The 27,104-nt window shown below is 39.0% G+C and overlaps 1 long non-coding RNA gene across 1 annotated transcript in view; it reads left to right on the top strand.

The window, feature by feature from the left end:
- The first annotated feature begins 10,977 nt into the window (after window positions 1–10,977).
- The window catches only part of LOC148895283 (uncharacterized), a 73,916-nt gene continuing 57,789 nt past the window's right edge, over window positions 10,978–27,104 (top strand). Inside the window, exon 1 of the long non-coding RNA XR_016115637.1 lies at window positions 10,978–11,084. This is a non-coding gene — a long non-coding RNA (uncharacterized LOC148895283). The remainder of the gene's footprint in view (window positions 11,085–27,104) is intronic.

Below are 27,104 nucleotides of genomic sequence, written 5' to 3'. Positions count from 1 at the left end.
CCCATCAATCAGGCTCCACAAACAACCCGCACACGCCATCTGTACACTTGCACTGCAAATAAACATTAACCCAGCTAAACAGAACACAATTGATGAGGAACAAGATAAAATTATGGCAGAGAAAGCACCTACAAGGGATCATTCCTCAAGATGGTGAAAGAAGAAGGCTACGGTCCTCATCAAGTGTTTAATGCTGATGAAACCGGCCACTCCATTCCATCAAGCCATCAACGACCATCACAAAGGTCAATTAAACCACTTTATTATAGAATCAGAATCATCTTTATTGCCAAGTGTGTAGAACACACAAGGAATTCGTTTCCGGTAGAACACGCTGCACTAGTATCATCATCAAAAAACTGCTAAGTGGCACTATACAGTTCCATTTGGGCTACTGTTGAAAGGTTCAAAGAGTTAATGGCTTGGGGGAAGAAGCTGTTTAAATGTCTGCTGGATTTGGTGCGCATGGATCGGTAGCGCCTGCCTGAGGGGAGTAGCTGGAAAAGGTGGTGGGCAGGTTGCGGAGGGTCCAGTAGGATTTTCCGCGCCCTAGTTTGGATTCTTGCAGTGTGCAAGTCCTCGAGAGTGGGTAGGGCGGTGCACAAACAGGATCCTTGCGTAGGTTCCTGTGTTGTCAAGGTGGTCGAGGATGTGGTGCAGTCCAATGTTGACTGCATCCTCCACAGACCTGTTTGCCCGGTAGGCAAACTGAAGAGGATCTAGCAGAGGTCCGGTGATGTTCTTTAGGTGGTTCAGCACGAGGCGTTCAAAGGACTTCATGACCACAGACGTCAGAGCGACAGGTCTATAGTCGTTCAATCCCGAGGGTGCTGGTTTCTTTGGAACTGGGACGATAGTAGACTGTTTGAAGCAGGATGGGACTTCACACTGCTCCAGGCATCTGTTGAAGATTCGTGTGAAGACCGGAGCCAGCTGGTCAGCGCAGACTTTCAGGCAGGAGGGGAACACTCTGTCAGGTCCCGCAGCTTTCTTGATCTTCTGCTGCTTGAAGAGCCGTCTCACGTCCAGTTCGTGGATCTGTAGGGCAGAGGGCGGAGATATGGTGGAGGGACGAGGGAAATGGGGGTGTCCTTTTCAAATCGGCAAAAGAATGCATTTAGCTCATCAGCCATACCATTGTTGTACACTGCTTGGGGGGATGGTACACGATAATTTGTTATTGCTTTCAGGCCATTCCACACCGATGCAGAGTCGTTAGCGGAGAACTGTTTGTTAAGCCTCTCCGCATAACTTTTCTTTGCGATGTTAATTTCCTTCGTCAGCCTGTTTCGGGCGAGTTTGTAAACTGCTCGATCACCGCTTTTAAATGTGGATTCTTTCTCTTTCCTAAACTGCCTGAGTTTGGGAGTGAACCATGGCTTGTTGTTGAATGAGCGGAAGGACTTTGTTGGTACACACATGTCCTCACAGAAACTAATGTATGATGTTACAGTGTCTGTGTATTCATCCAATGTTCCAGTTGAAGTTTGAAAGACGCTCCAATCAGTGCGGTCTAAGTATTCTTGTAGAGCTAACTTTGCTTCATTAGTCCATTTCTTAACAGTCTTGACTACCGGTATTACACATCTGAGTTTCTGTCTGTATGTGGGGATTAAGTGGATTAAATAGTGGTCAGAAAGACCCAATGCTGCATGCGCAAAAGATCGGTATGCCCCTTTGAGTGCTGTGTAACAGTGATCTCGAATGTTTTCTTCTCTGGTGAAACAGTCAATATGCTGCTTATACAGTAAAGTCTCGTTATATCGATATTCTCGGGAGTCCGAAAAAATATCGATATAACTGGGACTATCGATATATCCGACCCTGTTTGCATGTAATTTTCTCCGTGCGTGCATAGAAATAGTATCGATATAACCTGGACTATCGATATAACGAGACTTTACTGTATTTGGGAAGTTCACGCTTTAGACGCGTTTCATTAAAATGGCCCAAAATGATCAGGGGCGGCGCTGGATATTTTAGTTCGAGTTTGTTGACATGGTCCGCTAGCGTTTGTATCCACGCGTCAGCATTAGCTTGTGGCGCGATGTACACGGCGACGAGAATAAAGGAAGCGAACTCACGTGGCGAGTAGAATGGCTTGCAGTTGAGAGACAGCGATTCCAAACCAGGGCTGCAGTGTGCGTCGAGCATCGTTGAGGTAGAAGCATAGTCCACCACCTTTGGATTTCCCAGATTGCTCCGTGTCACGGTCGGCTCTGAGGAGACGGAATCCGGGTAGGTGTAGCGCGGAATCCGGGTGGCGGTCACTGAGCCAGGTCTCAGTGAAGCACAGCGCAGCAGAGCGTGCAAATGTTTTATTGATTTTTGTGAGAAGAAGTTCGTCCATCTTGTTTGGTCGTGAGCGTAGATTAGCGAGATGGATCGATGGGAGTGGCGTTCGAAATCCACGCTGCCGTAACTTGGCGAGCACACCGGCTCGCTTACCCCTCCTACGCCGGCGTCTCAAAGCTCCGTACAGAGCTGCTGCGCCGCTCGCGAGCAGCCCCGAAAAACCATGTAGATTTTGTTGTGTCGGTGAAAATAGTCCAAGAGTGGATTCCCCAATGCTCAGCAACTCTTCCCTCGTGTAACTAAGTCGCGTAGGGTAGCAAAAAACAAATGAAAGTGACAAAACCAGGAACAATACTAGGGAGCGTGTGACCGAGGCTGCCATTCGCGGCACCATCTTGAATGCACATTCAAGTGTTTAATACTGATGAAACCGGCCACTCCATTCCATCAAGCCATCAAGGACCATCACAAAGGTCAATAAAACGACTTTATTATATAGTACAGTTTATTTGTTTCATTATAATACCATACCACATTTATTATACATTAAATAAGGTATATTTTGTGTGGTTTTACGGCTTATTTAGTAAAAAAAAACATGTTTTATGGGGACCTGGGAACGAATTATTCTCAGTTTAATGGTTCCCTATGGGACATTACTTTTTGGGAGATACACTTTTCGCCTTACACACTCTGTCTGGGAACCAATTAGGTTCGTAAGCCAAGGTATCGCTGTACTTCATTTTCACCTTCCAGGTCCTCACTTCTTGCGCATGCTAAACAGTTAACATGCTAAACATTTATGTCAACCCTTACTCAAACCGAAAACTCAAAATTGTCTGTAGGTGCAAATGTGTGTCCTACAAATGGTTGGTGACAGGTTCAGGATCCGGACCGTGTCTCGCCAGCTGAGATAAACCCTGGCTCGGCCGCAACCCGTTAACCCCAAAAATCAAATAAAATGTTCTTATCTGAAGTCAATCCCATTTACTCACGGGAACAAAGCGGCCCTGGAACACTTTGATGCTTTTAATCAACTCTCACCGGATTAACGTGAGCTGTCCATTAATCTGTCAACATCTGTGATGTTACGGTGGAGGCGTAAGTACCCACCATTTAGGAAACTTCGACATCTGCGAAGGTACCGTTGCATGCTAAACTGTGCGGATAAGGTGTACAGCAACATATGCTACCGCTCAAGCTACGTCTAAATGGGAAATGTTTTGGTTTTTGGAACAAAACGGTTTTTCTAATTGGTTTCTGGAACAGATGATGGTCAAAAAACCCAGGTTTGACTGTACAGTCAAGTCCGGGTTTTCGAACATCTCGGTTCTCGTCCAATTCAGTTTTCGACCAAAAATGTCACATTTTTTTATGCCTCGGAGAACAACCGAAAATGTCTTCTTGGCACTGGAATGCACCACTTGTCCCGATCAGATTGGCGACCAACGGGTAGCTACGTCAGCCCTGCCTGCAGCCTCGCAGGTGCTGGTCGTTATAATCACTGTCACTTAAAAGGACACCCGGCACGACCATCCGTTGTCGGTTCATTGTTTGCTGCTTGTTTGCTGCATGCATTGTGTATGTGTTTGTTTAACCTTGGCGGACTTTTACTTTTGGTCTTCTTTTGCTACTGATCGAGGTTTTTCTGTCATGAAAACTTCTCCCCTGATGCTCTCATCACACCCTGACGGCGGTTGTCGGACTAATGTAACGTAAACTGGTCCTAGCTGGCTGGCTAGCTATCTAGCTAGCTATATATTCGCTAGCTATCAAGCTACCTACCTAACTATCTATTTGCTATATGTTAGTATCTATTAGCTATCTATTTGCTATCTATTATCTGTCTAGCTAGCTGGCTGCCTATCTAGCCTATTGAGCTATCTATCTATTAACTGACTAGCTATCTAGCTATCTATCTGACTGGCTATCTATTAGCTATATATTAGCTGGCTAGCTAGCTTTCTATCTATTTGAGTTATTCTGGGTTGAGTGAACTCTGGCGCGTGTGCCTGCCGCTGCTCACCCACAGAAAAACTTCTTGTGATTGTAAAGTGACCTTGAGAGTTTTGAAAGGCGCTTAAAAAATACATGGATTATTATTATTATTATTATTATTATTATTATTATTATTATTATTATTATTATTATTATTATTATATCGCAATATAAAAAAACTGATGGAACGGATTAACAATTTTTACATTGATTACAATGAGAAATGTTGTTTCAGTTTTTGAACTTCTCAGTTCTCGACCAATTTGGTTTTCGTTTATGTCTGGGTTTGTGACTGACGCATTATCCTCGTGTAGCGTTCCATTGTGAGTCGACATCTTTGTATTGTTCAATTACGCTAAAAAACAAAACTGACTGACAACTCCCAACAAGTTAGCCAATTAGCACTTTTGAGAATTAAGATAACTATATAGCTATTAGATAGCTATCTAGTTGGTTATCTATATATCTATCTATTAGCTAGCTAGCTAGCTTTCTGTCTATTTGATTTACTTCCGGGTTGAGTGAACGCAGGCGTGTGTGGCTGCCGCTGCTCACCCACAACCGTTTCATTTATCCTCGTAGCTCATATCCCAACAGTCTTTTTCACAATAATTGTTTACCTTGAATCAACAGAAAGCCTCCATTAAAAGCTGTCGATTAGAATCAGTCGGTCGAACCGCTAGTCAAGAGCAACCACTCACATAATACATTGGGCCTCATGTTCGTTACATAACACAATCAGTTAAGAAATTCATATTAATTATTTACCTGGATTCTGTTGAGTCGATCCAGAACAGATGAGGTACTACCCCTCCCCCTCCTTGTTTTTTAATTAAAATGTGCTACAGATTAAAATGTGGTCTTCGGTGCTGCCAATATGGGCTCTGTGCTTGCATAAACACGAATAGCTCAGAAGCTAACATGTCCTATGTCAGGGGTCGGGAACCTTTTTGACTAAGAGATGCATACAAATAAAATACAGTAAAGTCTCGTTATATCGATATCGGTTATATCGATAGTACCGCTTATTACGATACTATTTTCATTTCCCTTGCACATTTCTAGTCTTTTTATGTATAATTAGTACCGTTTAGTACGATACCCGGTTATTATGATAATCCGGTTATTACGGTGCTCCTTTTCATCCCCCGCCGGCCATTTTTGTTGTTTATATCGATATATCCGTCGCGCCATTGGTCAACTTGGTCACGTGTCTTGTTACGTGAGTCGCCATCGGTCGCGCCATTGGTCGACTTGGTCACATGAGCCGTCATCGGTCGCGCTATTGGTCGACTTGGCCGTGTGACTTTGTCACGTGACACGCCATCAGTCGCGCCATTGGTCGACTTGGTCAGGTGACTTGGTTACGTGCCCAGCACCCGTGTAGCAGAGCCATTTTCATTTTCAGACGCTAGCTCGTGTGTAGCAGACGAGATTGAAGTGTTTGTGTTAAAAGGTAAAAATGGGAAGCAGAAGAAGATTGATGACTTTTTTAAATTGTATACATAATACAGTAAGATGTAAGCGTTGCAGTTTCCCTGTTGTGTTATGTACATGCCCACTGTACTGTATATGAATGCAATCGTTTTTTGCAACAATGTTTCTTGTTTTGTCTGCTGAAGCGCGATGATTTTGAAAATTATTACGATTCCATACTGTGTATTAAAGGACAGCCGATGTCACTTTTTATTCAAATGCAAATAAAAATGACTTCACGCCAAGACGTCTTGCATTGCTTGTGAATCCAAACAATGGCTTCAGATTCGGATAATATGCTTTCTTGTTACACATCCAGTTAGGAATATGTTTCAAATACACTGTAGTTCTGAAGATTAAAGCATACATGTTTACAATCATTAAAGAATTATATGTGCCATTTTGATGCAACATTGGAGGAACATCTCACCCAAAAAAAAGGGAGCTAATGGCCAGCTCCGTTTCTTATATGGCGCTTGGCTGCCCTCTTTTGGCGGCTTTTGTTTAATGCAGTTCGGCGCAGGATCGGATATATCGATAGTCCCGGTTATATCGATATTTTTTCGGACTCCCTTGAGTATCGATATAACGAGACTTTACTGTATTTAGAAATGTTTTTCAGTGAGAGCCACACACACACACACACACACACACACACACACACACACACACACACACACACACACACACACACACACACATTCCTGTTTCAATGGTTTTGTGAGGTCCTGATAACTCCAGATGAAGGAGTGAGGACCACCGTTGCTGATAAGTTTAGAGAAGAACTAGTGTTCCATTTGAACACTAAATGTCACCCCATTTCCCACTTCTTTAAAAACAAAGAACGAAAAAGTGGACTTGAAACTGAAATAACAGCAGGAGTGAGGTTTCTAAACGGCTACATTCAAAGTCCTCACCCCTGTGGTGAATTTGGTTAAAATATTGTTTAACTTTTTGTGCTATAAACTTTTTCCTCTCATTAACCACGTACACACACACACATAAACACACATAGTGGGTAAAAAGTGTGTGTATCCAATTCAGTGAAATGAAAAGACACACCAAAAAATCATTTTGGGTGAATTTGTGAGGACCTTTGTGAAACTTTAACAGACGCATATATAGACCCTCTAGAAGCCTTTAGAATGAAAAACCTGTGAGTTCCTCACTTTCCTCACAAAAATGTCCTCACTACGTATGGTATAAAATGTTAGTGGTCCTCACAAGACTAGTCATACAAACACACACACACACACATGATTTCAACAAAATGTCAGAATGTATTATTTAAAATAACTTTGTGATAAGACTCACCATGAATATAAAAAGGTTTCCGTTCCTCATGATTGGTAAAAATCCAGCCAAACGATCAGAATGAAAGTCAACTTGCCGAGTCCATAGGCAAAGCTACCGCTAGCTAGCCTCCACACCGCTCATTAGCTTGCACGCTTGCTTTCTGCTGTCCCTCACAGAAATATATTGATGCTAACGTTAGCATGGGCCTTGTCAAAGTGCCATTGACATTCAACTGTTTCATTCATCGTATTGTTTCATTGCCAATTAGAATCACGGCAGAAGCTTTTCTCTCCACAAAGGCGAATTCTTCCGTCCATTCAACCTGAAGTGTACGATAGTCGTCTTTTTTTTTTTTTTTTTTACTCATCAGGCTTATTTAAAAGGGTGCGTTTACCTGTTTCAACATCAACGGCCACCTAGGTCAAAATCAAAATTGTGCTTTTTGCCAACTGCCGCCCAAACAGGAAATGAACAGCGAAAAAGCAATCATATGTCTTTAATTTTATCGGCGAGACAGATGAAATCGTCAAAAGAGCCATACAGTGAGACCTCAACTTACACACACTTCAACTTACAAACTTTTTGTCTTACAAAAGTCAAATTTATGAAAATTAAACCTTATAATAAGCACTATTTTCATAATACACACCCACCACGGCTGGCGGAGTGATCTTCGGTGGAAGCACACGACCGAACAGCACCAGAGGTTAACTTACCAACAATCCTTATCGAAGGTTACTCTCCTTCCATAAGCCATCAACGACCATCAAAAAGGTCAATAAAACTTTATTTTACAGCAAAGTTTATTTCTTTAATTACATTCATCATGTAATGCGCCTCTCTTTCCAAACAGCAATTCCCTTTGTCCTTCGACCTCCAACGCCATTCCATCAAGCCATAAATGACCATCACAAATGTAAATAAAGTGACTTTATGATACAATGCAGTGTATTTCTTTCATTACAATACAATAGCACATGTATTATACATAGAATAAGGTATGTTGTGTGTAGTTTTAAGGCTTATTTAGTTGAAAAGTATATTTTATGGAAACCCGGGAACGGATTATTCCCATTTTAATGGTTTCCTATGGGAATTGTTTTTTGAGATACACACTTTTCGCCTTACACACTCTGTCTGTGAACCAATTAAGTTCGTAAGTTGAGGTCTCACTGTATATGGCTCGCGAGCCATAGGTTTCTGACCCCTGTCCCATGTGCTAAACTGCGCGCTCATTGAAAAGTAAGCTTGGAACGATTTACAAGGACAACCAAAGCCCAGCTTGAAAGTTGCCACGTGTTTATGCCGGAGAAATAAGATTTTAATCAGCCGAGGGAAGTTACTCATGGACCTTATAGACCCGAAAAACTACCCAACCAAGTGGTCTCTGCTCAGCCCTGCCCGACTCCCCAAATGCCTGATTTCAAAAGCTGATTTCTTCTTTGGAAATGCTGTCCTCTAGCGGTCGTATTCTGGTGTCACACTTTACATGAAAATTACTTTCACGTATTCTTCCTGAATTTGCTTCTTATTGGCATATAAACATGAAATGCAAATAATTGATGCCTCAAATATTGAAGAAATATTTCAGGGAAACGTTTAATTGTGTTGCTTGGTCGCTGTGGAAACCATTTAAAACATGAACGCCATGTTTTAATCGAGTGTAAGTTAACGGTGTGAATGTGTTACTTCCGGGTTGACGCCATGTTTTAATCGAGTGTAAACTAGCGGTGTGAATTGGTGATGGCAATTCCGTCTCTTTTGAGAGAACCGGTTCTTTTGACTCGGCTCACTAAATAGATCCGGCATTATGGCTCCCAAATGGTTCATCAGTTTGTTTTTTTGTTGCTTAAATTAACTACCAAAATCATCTACAATTATGTGAAAAAAGAATTACTAATGTAAAAAATACGCTATATCAAATATTTTTATTTATATGGCTTGATTTCTATGTGTACAGAGAGCATTCACTAACTTACACTTTCCATGTGGTTACTCTGGTCTGATGATAAGCTGTCACTATTTTGCTTTTCATATTAATAATGCTATCATACTAACTAGTAAAAAATATAATAATGAAATAATTATAAGCATAATGTGATAACCTGTCCACCTGTCTACCCTAACGTACCCCCTCCCCCCTTCTCCTCACTGCTGCGTGTTTCTGTAATTCTCCCCTCCTTCTTCTACCACGGATATCGACCAATCACGTGCAGCTTTAACCGAAGACTGGGAGCGGGGAATAGAGAACAAAAAAGTCTGCTCCCATTTCCGGCTCCTTGTTAGGACCGGCTGTCTTCGTTCACTTCAGAGATCCCGCTCGTTCGCGAATGACACATCACTCGTGTGAATGTTTGTTACTTCCGGGTTGAGTGACGATGGCGCGTCTGGCTGTCGCTACTCAATAAGATTAATGTAAAGTGTCCTTGAGAGTTATTGAAAGGTGCTTATGAATGAAATACGTATATTATTACTATGGCTAGCTATCTAGCTGGCTTTCTATTAGCTAAGCTGGTTGTCTAGCTGGTTATCTACTAGCTATCTATTGACTATCTGCTAGCTAGATAGCTTTCTATCTATTTCAGTTACTTCTGGGTTGAGTGAACGCTGGCGCATGTGACCACCGCTGCTCACCCACAGAAAAACTTATCCTATGACTGAAAAGTGACCTTGAGAGTTTTGAAAGGCGCTTATAAATGAAATGTATTATTCTTTTTCGTCAGACGTATGACGTCAGTTCTTTGACACTGCGTTTACTCTGACAGAATGTGATGTTTTCATTTCGACCGGCAGATGGCGCAGCATGACAATATCCGTAACTGTCGTTCCTCTCCCTGATTTTTGTTATTTTTTTGTGGTTCTGAGAAAGGGAGGGACGGAACACGATCGACTTGCCTGTTCTGTGCAACTGTTTACAAGTCTCACAGCTGTATGCAGTTTGCACAAAGTAATTGCCTTTGGTTCCAGGGGAATTTCATAAATGTATTTGGACAACAATCAATAAAAGTGCACATGCCGGATGGCAGCAGCTGCTTTTCTAGCCAACTGAAGATTAAGCAATTAAATTGCTAAAGCAATGTTGCTCATATGTCTTCTATGCTCTGGGGGCGATGAAATATGGACTACGGGAAGAAAAGATATCTTTGCGCGGTCATTTTTCACGTACGTCGTGCATATTTAACTAGCTTCAATGACATGCATGCACGGATGTATAGTTTCTCCCCTCGGGTTTTTTTTTAACAGTCGACATTTAAATCAGTCACATTTTCATTAATCGATATTTTATTTCAATCATTGGTCAAATTGTCACAGAATACATTGATTTTTTTTTGAAGCACTGTTGTTGGAAATGGACTCGATAGTCTTTATGTTTCAGATCGTGACGTGTGTTACTTCCGGTTAGAATGAACGCTGCCGCTGCTCACCCGCAGAGAAAATGTATCCTCTGACTGTTATTATTACTATTATTATTATTATTATTATTATTATTATTATTATTATTATTATTATTATTATTATTATTATTATTCCATGGTCCCTCAATAATGAAGGAAAAGATGGGCCAATTTCAAAATAATATTAGAGCATTGTCATCAAAGGGTGAATAGCTTTACTTTATTGGAATGACTATTTTATATTTGAATTACTTCCGGGTTGAGTGAACGTTGGCACGTCGAGATGACGCTACTCACCCGCCGAAAAAAAAACGGATCCCGTGACTGTAAAGTGTCCTTGAGAGTTTTAAAAAGGCCCTTATAAATGAATTGTATGATTATTATGAATACTAATTTTAACCGAGATCGTCGTTGCGCTCCAAAATGTCCGACTTCGATGACGTTTAACGAACTGACGTTAAGCCGAAGTACCATTTTCATCCAGTATATGGCAGTGCGTAGCCAATTTAGAAGGGGTCGCCAGTCTGCGGTGTGACGTCATCTGAATGAGCCACGCAAAGCGACACCTGAAATCCGTTGACTGGCCTGCATCTACCTGCATGGACTGCAAGTACACGATTTTGGGTATGTAATGTTTATGCTTTATGTGGTTTTGAATCGTTTTAAAAAATAGTTTTTTTGATGAAAAATATAAAAAAAATCGCAAATCGCAGTATCGTCATTTAGACGTGTAAGAAATGAATCGTCCCACCCGTGCCAAATGTAAGTTTAGGGGTTCGTATTTTTGAAATTGATGGCTCTAAGAATGGTCGAAAAAGTAGAGATGGGCCTCGTTTCAAAGCAGCCTTTTATTATATCTTCCCAACTCTTCTCATTACGCACCCACACGTCATCTTCAGGCGACTCGACAACACACCTGCTTTCCTTCAACCAATCAGATGCTAAACATGTTAAAACTATTTATGAACTGAATCTAAAGAATGTTAACAACCTTAACATAAAAGACAAAAATGTGGGAACATAAAAAGATAACCATTAGTAATTTAACAAAAACGTACACAAATAATGGGCGTTGATCAGGGCGGAATGAACATTTTATTTCTTTCGTCTCTTCTAACGCGAATACGTCATATCCCGGCGACGCGACAACACAACCTGCTTTACTTCAACCAATCGGATGACATCACATAAACATGTTAAAACCATTTATGAACTGAATCTAAATAAAGACAACCTTACCATAAAAGAAAATATTCCTCAAACATAAAAAGATAACCATTAGCAATTTAACAAAGGATTATACAAATGTAAATCTGTACATTTCTCCACTGAGAGATGAAAAAGGCTAATTCAATTCAAATATGTATTGATCAAGGCGGCGGATTTCTGCGTTTTTACTGTTTGATTTCAGCCCAAACGTTCATCCGTCGGAAAACGAATAAAAAAAAGTACACATCTTTGGTTTCTCCATCGTTGCTTTGTTAGCATATAGCCTTGTACTGAGAGAGACTGGAAGCTTTTATATCATAGCTATCAAAGTCAAGGCTCGGGGGGCCAAATTTGGGCCGCGACATTATTTTATTCGGCCAGCGAAAGCAAATCAAATTTGTGAAATTCAATGATGCTAGCTAGCTAGAGTCCAAAACTGGCAACTTTTGTCTGCTAACGTATTTCTTCCTCGTCTCAGTGACTTGGTATGTTTTTTGTACCAAGACCTGTTAGCGAGTGCTAACGTGTAGCTGCCTTGTTTCACTTGTACCTGCATGTTTTTTTTTACCAGACCTGATCAGGCTGTGTTACTACCGTAATGCATGTTGTGTTGCTGCCGCGTAACAGGTACTGTCTTGAAACTAAAGTTACGGTATATTATTCAAACTTTTTCTGTGTACCGTCTTTCTTTATAAACATGTGGTTTATAGACAGGTGCGGTTTGTGAATGTACAAAATATATAGCTAGCTAACTAGCTATTTGAGTCAGGAAACATATTAGCGAGCTGGCTATCTATTAGCTATCTAGCTAGCTGGCTATCTATTAGCTATTTATCTATCTATTAACTATCTAGCTATCTCGCTATCTCACTATCTAGCTATCTAGCTATTAGCTATCTATTGCCTATCCAGCTATCTATTAGCTTTCTAGCTATCTATTAGCTATCTAGCTATCTATCACTCTGGAACAGACTTCCTCCCAACATCTCTTCCCACCTTCAAATCCCATCTCAAAAGCCACCTATTTAAAATAGCATTTTATGTGTAGCGCTTTCTGTTGTTTCTATTTATAATTGTATTTTATTTATTGTATTCTAATCGTGATTGTATTTTATTTATTATAGTACCTGTGCTTGTCTGTGACTGTAAAGTGTCCTTGAAAGCTTTGAAAGGCACTTAAAATAAAGTGTATTATTATTATTACTATTAATATTTTTGGGTGGGGTTTCTCGATCGTTGCTTTGTCGGTTAGCATTTAGCATTGGAGTGAGACAAGACTCAAAGCTTTTATATAATTAGTGGCAAGATTTAGGCCACTAATTCATTTTATTGGGCTCACATAAGCAAATCAAGGACGTCAAGTTCCATGATGCTTGCTTAAAGGACAACCGACACCACTTTTTTCTTTCCTAAGTGACATCAGAAAAACATTGTATAGCGTCTAAAATAAGGAATAAATTGACCGGAATAAATTCTTTAATCGATTTCAAACATGTATGCTTTCCTCTTCAGAACTATTTGAATCATATTCATAAATGGATGAGTAGCAAGAAAGCATCTTTTCTGAATCTGAAGCCATTGTTTTGATTCTCCAGCAAGGTAAGTCGTCTTGGCGTGACACCACGAACAAGGGGGCGGGACCTATTTAACCTGGCCACTTACGGTTTCAAATTGAAGTACTTTTTAGACACTAAGTCATTTTTATTGGTGTTTTGCATTTGACAAAAATAGCATACTGCGTGATTTGGGCATTTTAGATGCTATAAAACTATGTTCTCAAGTTGTGTCCATAATTTGTAAAATGGCTTCAAATGACTTCTACTGAGCGTATTTTACAAAGATTTCACCGCATATAGCTATATTTTACGTTTTAAGACTCTCGCTGAATATTCCGTAAGTCTTGTTTTTGAGTTGGTGACGAGTCCATACGTGACGTCACTGAAGGAACGCCCCTGAAGGAAAAAAAGGACACATTGTAGCAGTCATTCCATCACGTCAATGCATTTTACTGTGCTTGTTTGGTCTGAAAATGTTGTGTTGCACCAAAAAGAGCCAGAAGAGGGCGACCAAGCTCCATATCAGGAATTTATCAGCCTGTGGAAACGGGCTGATTAATTCCTCACAGGAGGTTGGTCGCTATTTTCTGCCTCTTTTTTGGTGATGCATTTCCCCCCCAATGTTGCCGCAAAATGGCACGGAATAAATTCTTTACTCGATTGCAAATGCGTATGCTTTCCTCTTCAGAACTATTTGAATCATATTCATAACTGGATGTGTAACAAGAAAGCATATTCTCTGAATCTGAAGCCATTGTTTTGATTCACTAGCAATGCGAGACGTCTTGGCGTGACGTCACGAACTGGGGGCGGGACTTTCTGAAAATGCCCAATTCGCAGCTCAATTTTTTTTCAGATTTTGGACACTTTAAGTCATTTTTATTGGTGTTTTGCATTGGAATAAAAATATTATTGGGTATTTTACATGCTATAAAACGTTTTTCTGATGTCTGATGGCAACAAAAACGTGATGTCGGTTGTCAACCAAAATTTCAAATTATTGTGTGTAAACCACAATAAGAGTCATTGTTTTGGACTTCGGATTTGAAAACTAGTCATTCATTCATTTTTTTTGAGGGGCGTTCATTATGTCATATGCAATGATAAAATACTCCAATGGCTTTTCCAATTTCATAACGGCTCCATAACTACGATTATGGCCCGCGAGAAAATTATACGGACATAAATGCAAAGCAGCGCAGCGTTGGCCATCCAACAAGCAGCGACAAAGTACGTATAATAGCCCAATCAATCTGCCTCCAGTTTGACTGGAATGCCTTTTATTATTTTATTATTTTTCTCTTCCCTTTTTTAACCCTGCGAGAACAGAGCATAATTCAGGCGGTTTGATGTACTGAGATATGGGAGCTTTAGATGGAGTCTGCTTTCCTCACCTAAGAAGTCCCCCCCTGACCTCCCCTGCCTGGATAGATAGCTACCTAGCTAGCTATCTATCTGGCCATGAGTCAATATACATTAAAGAACAACCGACACCTGCGGACAAGTTGCGTCCATAATTTGTAAAATGGCTTCAAATGACTTCTACTGAGCGTATTTGACAAAGATTCCACCGCATAACGCTATATTTTTACCTTTTAAGACTCGCGCTGAATATTCAAGGAAGTCTTGTTTTCGAGTTGATGACGATGCCTGACGTGACGTCACGGAGGGAACGCCCCTGACAGAGAAAGCGACACACAATGAAGTATCTAGCTGGCTATCTAGGTAGCTAGCTATCTAGGTAGCTGGCTATCTAGCTAACTACCTATATGGCTACCTAGCTGGCTATCGATCTAGCTAACTGCCTATGTGGCTATCTATCTCGCTAGCTGCCTATGTGGCTATCTATCTAGCTTCCTATCTGGCTATCTATCTAGCTAGCTATCTATCTGGCTACCTGGCTGGCTATCTAACTAGCTATATATTTGCTATCTGGCTGGCTAGCTAGCTATCAAACCAAATTCCCTCATCCTGCAATGTAGTGTCGTACATCGCTCTATGCTATAAAAATGGAAATGTACCATATTTTCCGGACTATAGGGTGCACCGAAAATACTGCATTTTTTCCAAAAGTTCCTGATTTAGTTATCTAGCTATCCAGCTATATAGCTAGCTATCTCGCTAGTACAGTATTTCCTATCTATTTGCTATCTAGCTAGCTATCTATTGGCTATCAAGCTATCTAGCTGGCTGGCTGGCTGTCTATCTAGCTAGCTAGCTATTACGTATCTATTGGCTAGCTAGCTAGCTTTCTATCTATTTTAATTACTTCTGGGTTGAGTGAACGCTGGCTGGCGCGTGTGGCTGCCGATACTCACCCACAGAAAAAAACTTATCCTGTGACTGTAAAGTGACCTTGAGAGTTTTGAAAGGCACTTAGAAATGAAATGTATGATTATTATTATTACAATGCGTTTTGGGTACTTTTTTTTCCGTCTGAAAATACTGTGTTGATGGCGAAAATAGAAGGAAAAAGACATCAATAACGTGATGGTGAATCGTTGTGTGTCACAGCCAATTGCGGTAACACGCACTTCTTTCAATCGATTGCAAACAGTTATGCTTTCCTCTTCAGAACTATTTGAATCATATTCATAACTGGATGAGTAACAAGAAAGCATCTTCTCCATATCTGAAGCCATTGTTTTGATTCTGGAGCAAGGCAGTTTGTGAAGGAGTATCCTGGCGTTATGTCACGAACAAGGGGGCGGGACCTTCTGAAACTCGCCATCTCCAAGGTCACTTTGAAGTAGTTTTGGGACACTTCAACTCATTTTTATTTGTGTTTTGCATTTGACTAAAAATATCATACTGCGTGTTTTGGGTATTTTAGATGCTTATAAAATGTCATATAGGAAACAAAAAAATGGTGTCGGTTGTCCTTTAAGGATGAAATATGAGGTAGGGCCTCGGCTGGGATCAAGGCGCTAACAATGAATAATGTCTTTTCATAAAACAGCCTCATTGCGCTGCGTATTGTGCAACGCCTGGAAATGCAGGGGGGGGGGGGGGGCGTTTGAGCGTAAGGCGCCGTCGGAATGTGGGGGCTCGTCTCTCTTCAAGGTTACCAACAGCCTAAGACGATGTGGCACATAAAAGGCAGCCGCTGACTACTGTACTCGCTGGTGCGTTCGTTTGATTCTTTTTGATTCGCGGCCTACGTGGAACAGTGGACCGGCGCGGTTCCCTTGGCAAGGGATCGTGAGGGGGGCACTCTGGGAATACAGGCGAGCAAACGTAGAATGTGGAGTTCCAAAGGGAGTTCGGTTCGGTGACTGCAGTTGTGCGGTCGTGACGGGCGAATGAGACTTCAAGATGCTTCGCGAATCAGTTGTGGTGTTTGAGTGCTCTATTTTTTGTGAAGCCCATGGTGCATTGACTTTCCCAAATGAAACTTCAAGATACAGTGATGCCTCAGCTGACAAACTTAATTGGTTCCCAGAAAGTGTAAGGCAAAAAGTTCATCTTCCAAACATTTATTTTCCATAAGAAACCATTCAAATGAGAATAATCCGTTCCCAGGTTCCCATAAAACATAATTTTCTGCTAAATAAGCCTTAAAACTACACGAAATGTTCGTTATTTTATGTATAATAAATGTGCTATTGTATTGTAATGAAAGAAATAAACAATGGATCGTCTTTCAAACATTTATTTCCCATAAGCAACCATTCAAATGAGAATAATCCGTTCCCAGGTCTCCATAAAACCTAATTTTCTACTAAATAAGCCTTAAAACTACACGAAATGTACATTATTTTATGTATAATAAATGTGCTATTGTATTGTAATGAAAGAAATAAACAATGGATCGTCTTTCAAACATTTATTTCCCATAAGTAACCATTAAAATGAGAATAATGCCTTCCCAGGTCCCCATAAAACATCATTTTCTACTAAATAAGCCTTAAAACTACACAGAATTGACATTATTTTATGTATAATAAATGTGCTATTGTATTGTAATGAAAGAAATAAACAATGGATCATCTTTCAAACATTTATTTCCCATAAGCAACCATTAAAATGAGAATAATGCCTTCCCAGGTCCCCATAAAACATCATTTTCTTCTAAATAAGCCTTAAAACCACGCAACATGTACCTTATTTCATATATAATAAATGTGCTATTGTATTATAATAAAAAAAAATAACAATACAGTATAATAAAGTTGTTTGATTGACCTTTGTGATGGTAGTTTATGTACTTGCCTCTTGAGATATCCGAGTGAAGTTGCCGTGCTTTCTCTGCAATAATACCCTCACTCACACTGTCCCCTGCGAGCTGCTTTTCGTTCATCCAAAAATTGCAGAAATAGCAATTACAGGTTTTCAAATAGTTGTTGTAACATAATCAATATTTTTAACTCATTCACTGCCAGACAAGTGCAAAAAAAGGTATCCGCTCCAGTGCCATGGTTTTTGTCACCTTTTTGTTAGACTCTCTTCTTTCATTGGAAAAATGGAGTTAATTCCTAAATTATATGGTTCTGGAGTTTGAAATGAAGGCGGCTGTCCAAAATACAGTGATACCTCAGCTCACGAACTTAATTGGTTCACAGAAATTGTGTGTAAGGCGAAAAGTTTATCTGCCAAACATTTATTTCCCATAGGAAACCATTAAAATGAGAATAATCCGTTCCCATAAAACATAATTTTCTACTTTCTAATTTTCTAAGTCTTAAAACTACACATAATATACCTTATTTTATATATACCAAAGATGCCATGGTATTGTAATTCAAGAAGTACTCTGTACTGTATAATAAAGTTGTTTTATTGACCTTCTTGATGGTTGTTGATTTAGAGCACGATATAAAATTATCTGAGTCCAAGTGTATTTTTAAATTGTTTGTATATCTGTTTTTTATTTTAAAAAATATTATAAAAAATGGATTGAGGAAATGGAAAGGGCTCAATAAACACGACAACTGGTTCGCGAAGCATCTTGATGTTTCATTTGGGTCAGCCCCTCGCACCCCAAAAAAAGAGCGCTCAATAACCACAACTGGAGCAGAGGTCATCAAGTGACAGGCCTATGTTCACCTTTGACCTTTAACCTCGGAGTTGCCCCTTCATTCATAATAAAAAAAATAACATAGCAAAAAAAAAAAAAAAACAGATGGAACGCATGAACAATTTTTACATTGATTATAATGAGAAATGTTGTTTCAGTTTTTGAACTTCTTAGTTCTCGATCAATTCGGTTGTCAGTTTCATTTGGGGAAAGTCAACAAATGTACTTTAAGCTCTCGAAAAAAAGAGCCCTCAGTAAGCAGCGCAACTGGTTAGCAAAGCATCTTGAAGTTTCGTCAGTGTATTCTCACCGCCCCTAAAAAAAAATCTCTCAATGTACAAACCAGGTTCACGAACTGCAGTGATACATCAGCTTACAAACGCTTTAGTTTACGAACTTTTGCTTTATGAACATTAAATTAATCTTGGCATACGAGCTAGTTTTCGGGATACACGCGGAGCGCCGCAATGGCTGCCGGATTAGTTTTCAACTGGGACGCTAAGTCACCCAAACGTACACCTCGTTGGTGTTTTTCGATGATCTTCTTCTGCCTGACCGACATTTTCTATTTTGTCTTCTTCGGTTCAACTTTTCCGTCCCATTTGAGCAAAAGTACTCCACTCGATAACAAACCTCATCTGCACTCAAAGGAAGCCATTGCGGCGCTCCGTGTGTGTATGTGTATGTATGTATATATATATATATATATATATATATATATATATATATATATACACAATATTAAAAATAGATATACAATCTATTTAAAAATACACTTAGACCCAGATCATTTTATAGACATGCTCCCACTGAACAAAGTACAATGCATTAAAAAATGATGAGCGCGCTAACACGTTAGCATTTCTTGTGGTAGATGAAACTTGAAAAGAAATAATAATAATAATAATAATAATAATAATAAGCCATCCATTTTCCGTACTGCTTATTCCTCATTAGGGTTGCGGGGGGTGATAATAATAATAATAATAATAATAATAATAATAATAATAATAATACATTTCATTTATAAGCACCTTTCAAAACTCTCAAGGACACTTTACAGTCACATATTTTTTTTTCGTGCGGGTAAGCAGCGGCAGCCACACGTGCTAGCGTTCACTCAACCCGGAAGTAACACGATTTAACACTCGAGGGAGCTGACGCTTTGTCATGCTACCCACAGATGTTATTATTATTATTATTTTTTTTTTATGAATTTTTTTTGACATGATCACGGCGAAACGCGAGAGCACCTTGAGAGGAAGGGAATATGATTGACACGCTGATGGATGAAGAGCGCACTTCCAATCCAAGCGTCCTTGCCAAAGGGCCATCTGTCACATTGCGGCTAATTGGGTGCTAAGTGCTTCAATTGGAAAGGGGGACAACTGAACGCTGTACATTTTCCAACAACGTCCTCCCACACCCATTACACCGCCTACTATTTTAACCACTGACAGCGCAAAATTTTGATTTCCATCACTATACTATGATTGACAACAAAAATAAAATAACATAAACATTTTAAAAAATATTTCTATGTCGGAGTGTGTCCATTGAGGAAAAGGTTTCTTCAACCGTCATTTGTACATTTGTAAGTGTTGGATGTTTTGCTCCTCATCCAAAGAGCTCGCTAGCTAGGTCAATCACTGGCTAGCTCACTACCTAGTTTGATCGCTAGCTAGCTTGCTAGCTAGTTCGATTGATTGCTAGCTCACTAGCTAGTTCAATCGCTAGCTATCTCGCTAGCTAGTTCAATCACTAGCTAGCTCGCTAGCTAGTTTGATCACTAGCTAGCTCGCTAGCTAGTTTTATCGCTAGCTAGCTTGCTAGCTAGTTTGATCGCTAGCGATCTCGCTATCTAGTTCGAACGCTAGCTATTTCGATCGCTAGCTCGCACGCTTGCGAGTTCGCTAGCTAGTTTGATCGCTAGATAGCTCGCGGGCTAGCCCGCTTGCTATTTCAATCGCTAGATAGCTTGATTGCTAGTTCATTCGATTCTGTTCGATTTATTTATTATTATTATTATATTTTTTTTTGATTGCTGGCTAGCTCGCTAGCTAGCTAGCTCGCAATAAATAAATAAATAAATAAAATATTTCTGAAGAGGAAAGCATAAATGTTTGCAATCGATGAAAGAAGTCCTTTCGTATTAATTCGAGGCGTCTGGACTCCAATGTAGCGCCCAAAAAATGCACAAGATGGCGCACAACATCTTTTGGAAATGGGCTGATTTGTCCACTGGGAATTTGTCTAAACTTACACCTTCTTTATGCGTATTACCGCAATTGGCTGCGACTCACAATGATTCACCATTGCGTGATTTATGTAGTTCTCCTTCTAATTTCGCCATCAACACAGTGTTTTCAGACGAAAAAAAAGTACCCAAAATGCATTGTGTGTCGCTTTCTCGGTCAGGGGCGTTCCTTCAGTGACGTCACGTACGGACTCGCCACAAACTCAAAAACAAGACTTCATGAATATTCAGCGCGAGTCTTAAAAGGTAAAAATATAGCTATATGCGGTCAAATCTTTGTAAAATACGCTCAGTAGAAATCATTTGAAGTCATTTTACAAATTATGGACGCAACATAAAGTCCTAATTCCTAACGAGGCCATCTTGTTAAAAAGAGAGCACCAACAAGGGATTAGCTTTAATGGCAAGGTCGTTGCGACGCGCGCAATTCGTGAACATAAAATACGACGGCCAAATGTTCCCGCCGAAAGCTGGCGTTGACCTTTCAACTGGTTTCTCGTCTTTTATGACAAGAACACAAATGCGACAAATGCGCAGATCGGATTTGGATGGCAAATGAGCACGACCGCAAATTGCGAGATGGATGACTAAAAAGACAACGCAGAATGGGCATCTGTCGCAAAGAAAAAAATTAATAAATCAAAATAAACATAAAATAATAACAATAAATAAATAAATGAGTAAATTAATAAATTAAGTAACTGATTAATAAATAACTAAATAAAGTAATTTGATAATTGTTTAATTAATTAGTACATATATGAACAAATATATAAATGATAATTAAATAAATATGATTTATTTATTGATGACAAATGATGATTAAATAAATAAGTAAATACATATGTAGATACATATTTCAAGGACAACCGACATCATTTTTTTGTTTCCTAACTGACATCAGAAAAACGTTTTATAGCATCTAAAATACCCAAAACAAGCAGGCTGATATTTTTAGTTAAAATGCAAAACACCAATAAAAATGACTTCAAGTGTCGCAAAACTGCTTCAAAATGAAAATGGCGAGTTTCAGAAGGTCCCGCCCCCTTGTTCTTCGTGACGTCACGGCAGGATGTCGTGCCTTGCTCGAGAATCAAAACAATGGCTTCAGATGCTTTTTTGTTACTCATCCAGTTTACGAATATGATTCAAATAGTTCCGAAGAGGAAAGCATAAATGTTTGCAATGGATTAAAGAAGTCCTTCCGTGTCATTTTGAGGCATCTGGCCTGAAATGTAGCGTCCCAGAAAATGCACAAGATGGCGCCCAAGCTCCGTTGGAAACGGGCTGATTTGTCTGCTGGGAATTTGTATCAACTAGTATCAAATAGTAGTCTTGGTGCAACACACAACAATTCACCATAACGTTATTGATGTGTTTTCCTTCTAATTTTGCCATCAACACGGATCAACGCGAAGTTTTCAAACCAAACAAAGTACCCAAAATGCATTGTGTGTCTCTTTCTCGGTCAGTGACGATACTTACCGTGACGTCACGGAAGGTATCGTCAACAACTCAAAAACAAGACTTCCTGAATATTCAGCGCGAGTCTTAAAACATAAAATATAACTGTATGCTGTGGAATCTTTGTCAAATGCGCTCAGTAGAAGTCATTTGAAGTAATTTTTCAATTTATGGACGCAACTTGTCCGGAGATGTCGGTTGTCCTTTAATCGTCTGCGCTTGCTACATGCGACTTGTTGTGCTTCGTCCTCGTTATGAGTTCGATCGCTAGCTAGTTCGATTGCTAGCTACTCCCTCGTTAGTTTGATCGCTAGCTAGCATGCTAGCTAGTTCGGTTGCTAGCTAGCTCCCTTGTTAGTTTGATCGCTAGCTAGCTTGCTAGCTAATTCGATCACTAGCTAGCTCGTTAGTTTGATCACTAGCTAGATCGTTGGGTAGTCTGATCGCTAGGTAGTCTGATCGCTCGCTAGCTTGCTCACTAGTTTGATCGCTAGCTAGCTCGCTTACTAGTTTGATCGATAGAAGGCTCACTAACTAGTTTGATCGCGGGCCAGTTTGATCGCTAGCTCTATCGCTAGTTTGATCGCTAGCTAGCTCACTTGCTAGTTTGATCACTAGCTAGATCACTAGGTAGTCTGATCGCTAGCTAGCTCGCTCGCTAGTTTGATCGCTAGCTAGCTCGCTTACTAGTTTGATCGATAGCTGGCTCATTAACTAGTTTGATCGCTAGCTAGTTTGATCGCGAGCCAGTTTGATCGCTAGCTAGCTCACTTGCTAGTTTGATCGCTAGCTAGCTCCCTCGTGAGTTTGATCGCTATCTAGCTCGCTAGCTAATTTGATCGCAAGCTAGTTTGATCGCTAGCTCTATCGCTAGTTTGATCGCTAGCTAGCTCACTTGCTAGTTTGATCACTAGCTAGATCGTTAGGTAGTCTGATCGCTAGGTATTTTGATCGCTAGCTAGCTCGCTCACTAGTTTGTTCACTAGCTAGCTAGTTCGATCGCTAGCTACTTCAATTCCTAGCAACTCCCTCGTTAGTTTGATCGCTAGCTAGCATGCTAGTTCTGTTGCTAGCTAGCTCCCTTGCTAGTTTGATCGCTAGCTAGCTTGCTAGCTAATGCGATCACTAGCTAGCTCGTTAGTTTGATCACTAGCTAGATCGCTAGTCTGATCCCTCGCTTGCTTGCTCACTAGTTCGATTGCTAGCTAGCTCGCTTACTAGTTTGATCGATAGCTAGCTCACTAACTAGTTTGATCGCTAGCTCACTAGCTAATGTGATCGCAAGGCAGTTCGATCGCTAGCTCTATCGCTAGTTTGATCACTAGGTAGCTCCCTCGTGAGTTTGATCGCTATCTAGCTTGCTAGCTAGGTCGATTGCTAGCTCGCTCTTTAGTTTGATCACTAGCTAGTCTGATCGCTAGCTAGCTCGCTCGCTGGTTTGATCACTAGCTTGATCACTATCTAGTTAGATTGCTAGCTAGCTAATACAATTGCTAGCTAGCTCGCTAGCTAGTTTGATAGCTCGGTAGCTCGATCGCGAGTTTGATCGCTAGCTAGTTCGATCGCTAGCTAGCTTGCTAGCTACTTCGATCACTACCTCGCACCTGTGAACTAGAGGAACCATAAATGAGCATTTTCATGTATTATTGTTTGCTTTTGTACATCCGGTTATTTACACTTAAATCGTCTTAGCGCTTGCTACATGCGACTTGTTGTGCTTCCCATCGTCCTCGTTATTGAATGGATTGTTTTTAGCGGTGCTACCTAGTTTGATGGCTAGTTTGATGGCTAGTTGGATGGCTCGTTTGATCGCTAGCTAGCTAGCTAGCTCACTTGCTAGTTTGATCCCTAGCTAGTTTTATTGCTAGTTAGCACCCTCGTTAGTTTTCATCGCTAGCTATTTCGATTGCTATCTAGCGCCCTCGTTAGTTTGATTGCTAGCTCGCTAGCTGAATTATTTTTGCGGGCATGTCGAAGCGTTCCACGGGCGCCGCTTGTTTTCAAGCGTTCTTTGAAATACACTCGACTTGAGTGATTAATGGACTGGATTAATCGGCAAGCGGCGTCTCCCGTCACCTAAACGCACGTTCGGAAGTCCGCCATGACGGCTGACGCCAATCAATCAAGGTCAGGGCGAAGATGACGCCATGCGATCGCCGCAGGCTACGTCGACTGATGAGTGGAATGTGCTTGCGGTGAAGGCCGCGGGGCCGATGAACCCCCCCCCTCCCCCATATCGCCTCCGTCCCACTGACAGAGACGGACGGATGAGGAGGAGAGAAATCAAAGGTGACATTTGGGCAGCCTCCGAATGCGCCGTCGGCCGTCAATCTGCGGCTTTTCCTCACACACTCGTTTCCGTGACACGTTCCTGTCGGACGCCATTTTTTTTTTTTTTTCGACAAATGGCAGGACTTGACTGATCGGATTTTTAACGATGACATTGTACGATTTTTTTAGATCCATCCACATGCATGCATATCCGACTCTATTTATTTATTTATTCATGTATTTATTGATGTTTTTATTTATGTATTTATTGATTTATTCATAATGTCTTTATTTAACTTTATTTAATAATTTAATTATTTGTTTTCATATGTATTCCTTAATGAACTAATTAATTAAATTACTAACTAATTATGTATTATTTATTATTATTTATTTATGTATTAATCCGTCGATTCATCAATTCGGTTATTTACTTATGTATGTTTGTATGTAATTATCTATGTATTTATTCATAATGTCTTTATCTAAATGTTTATTTAATCGTTTATTTAATTATTCGTCAATTTGTTTTGATATGTATTCCTTAATTAATTAATTCATTAAATAACTAACTACTTTTGTGATTTATTAACCAGTTTATGTATTTATTTATTCATTACTTTTTTTAATTTAAAAATGTATTTACTTATTCATCTCTTTAAATATTTCTCAATTTGTTTTGATATGTATGACTTAATTAACTAATTAATTAAATAACTAATTACCTTTGTGACTTATTAATCAGTTAATTCATTAATTCCGTCATTTAGTTATTCATTTATGTATTTATTTATTCATTACTACTTTATTTAAATAGGTTTTATTTATCTCTATTATTTATCAAATTGTTTTGATATGTATTCCTTCATTAACTAATTAATTAAATAACTAAATAATTGCTTTTGTTATTTATTAATCAGTTAATTCATTAATTCAGTTGTTTATTTATTATTTATTTATATAAATGTGTATTTCATTTTTCTATGTAATTATCTATTTAATTATTTATAAATGTGTTTTGACATGTATTACTTAATTAAGTATATAATTAAATAACGAATTACTTTTGTGACTCATTAATTAGTTAATTCATTAATTCAGGTATTTATTCATGTATCTATTTATTTGATTATTTATATAATTATCAGTTAATTAATTATTGACATATTTACTTATTCAATCATTTATTTAATTATTTATCCATTTATTTAACTGTTTGTTTATTTATTTGATTATTTATTTAATTGTTTATTTAATCAATCGGTTAATTGCTTATTTATATATTTATTTGCTTATTTAATCAATTATTGAACAATTCATCTATTTATATATTTATTTACTTATTTGATTGTTCAATCATTCATTTACTTCTTTATTTACTTATTTAACCACTAATTGAGTTATTTCAATATGTCTTCAAATATGGATTTACTGATTTCTTTATAATCATTTATCTATTTATTTATCTATTTGATTGTTAATGTATCAATTAATGAACCAATTAATTAAAACATAACTAAATATCATAATTAATTAATTAGTTATTTATTAATCAGTTACTCAATCTATTCATTTACTCACTTATTTATTTTTTATTTTTTTATTTTTTTATTTTATTTTTATTTTATTTATTTTTTCATTATTGATTTATTTATTTATTGATTTATTGATTTATTATTATTTTTTTATGAAATGTTTGATTTTAAATTTTAAATTTTAAAATGTTTTAATTTTTAATTTTTAATTTCCCTTTCAAAATTTTACATTTGTAATTTGTAATTTGTAATTTAATTTTTAATGTTTAATTTTTAATTTTTAATTTTTTTTTTTTTTTTGTAATTTTTAATTTTTTTTGTAATTTTTTAAAATTATTTTTAGTTTAACTTTTTATGTATTTTTTTTATTTATTGATGACGGACGCGTCTGCGTTCTGCGTTGTCTTTTTCGTCGTCCATCTCGCAATTTGCGGTCGTGCTCATTTGCCATCCAAATGCGATCGGCGCTTTTGTCGCATTTGTGTTGAATCCAGTTGAAAGGTCAACGGCAGCTTCGGGCGGGAACATTTGGCCGTCATACTTCCCGTTCATGAATTGCGCCCGTGACAAGCGTTTGCGTCGCAACGACCTTGCCATTCAAGGTAATCTCTTGTTGGTGCTCTCTTTTTAACGAGATGGCCTCGTTAGGAATTAAGACTTTATGGCTGCTCATGAAAAATTGAAAAGAGTCAATTCATTCCAACCCGTTGTGGTCACTACTCCAAAGCAGCCGACCGGTTCAGTTTCTCGGGCGACACTGGGAAAGAATAAAGACACTCCGTTGCATTCAATTCAGACTGGATAAACCGGGTCTTTAACTTATTGACTGGCAGACGATGTGCAAATAGGTGTCCATTTCAGTGCCAGGGTTTTTGTCATTTTACTCCAATTCCAGGACTCACAGAATAGTGAGCTTTAGGACGACATAAACATTCAATGCAGCTTTAATAATAATAATAATAATAATAATAATAATAATACAGTAAAGTCTCGTTATATCGATATCGGATATATCGATAGTCCCGGTTATATCGATATTTTTTCGGACTCCCTTGAATATCGATATAGATAATAGATAGACTTTACTGTATTTTTCCTTTATAAGCGCCTTTCAAAACTCTCAAGGTCACTTTACAGTCACAGGAAGTTTTTTCTGTGGGCGAGCAGCAGCAGCCACACGAGCCAGCCTTCCCTCAACCCAGATGTAACTCAAATAGATAGCAAGCTAACTAGTGAATAGATAGCTAATAGCTTACGAATACATAGCTATTAGCTAGCGAATATATAGCTGTTAGCTAGCGAATAGATATCTATGAGCTAGCGAATAGATACATA

The sequence above is a fragment of the Hippocampus bargibanti genome, linkage group LG07 (assembly GCF_051943395.1).
Source record: "Hippocampus bargibanti isolate YZ-2025 linkage group LG07, ASM5194339v1, whole genome shotgun sequence".
NCBI lineage: Eukaryota > Metazoa > Chordata > Actinopteri > Syngnathiformes > Syngnathidae > Hippocampus > Hippocampus bargibanti.
The sequence above is the reverse complement of the archived record's forward strand: the minus strand, read 5'-3'. Positions and strand labels throughout refer to the sequence as shown.